Genomic DNA, 337 nt, shown 5'->3' with positions numbered 1-337 from the left:
CCACTGCACAAAATGAGACATTGCTGAGCTAGGATGCCACCTTAGAATCCACATCACATCCTCCAGGCAGCACTACAACTTATCAGGGTTGGCACCCAAGAGAAAACCTATCTGCCCTCTCTGCTAGCCCTGGGATTCACCAAGCGTACTGTTGGGGAGGAGAGGCAGAGAAGGAAACTTCAGTTAACACAAGGCGACCCTGTGGGAACTTGGTGCCTGTCATCAGAGTTCCCCTAGGCAACACAAGCCCCTCATTATATCTGTGATCCAAAACCAAAACCTTCCAGAGAGATGAGTGCCAGGCCGTAACACCTGAGCATCAGGGTGAGAGGAAGTG

At 51.3% G+C, this 337-nt stretch overlaps 1 protein-coding gene across 3 annotated transcripts in view; it reads right to left on the bottom strand.

Moving 5' to 3' along the window:
• Positions 1 to 337, bottom strand: part of PPIL6 (peptidylprolyl isomerase like 6) — a 24130-nt gene that overhangs the window by 22954 nt on the left and 839 nt on the right. The gene's annotated exons all lie outside the window — the stretch shown is intronic.

Source organism: Myotis davidii, unplaced genomic scaffold, assembly GCF_000327345.1.
Source record: "Myotis davidii unplaced genomic scaffold, ASM32734v1 scaffold68, whole genome shotgun sequence".
In the NCBI taxonomy this organism is placed as follows: domain Eukaryota; kingdom Metazoa; phylum Chordata; class Mammalia; order Chiroptera; family Vespertilionidae; genus Myotis; species Myotis davidii.
The sequence above is the reverse complement of the archived record's forward strand: the minus strand, read 5'-3'. Positions and strand labels throughout refer to the sequence as shown.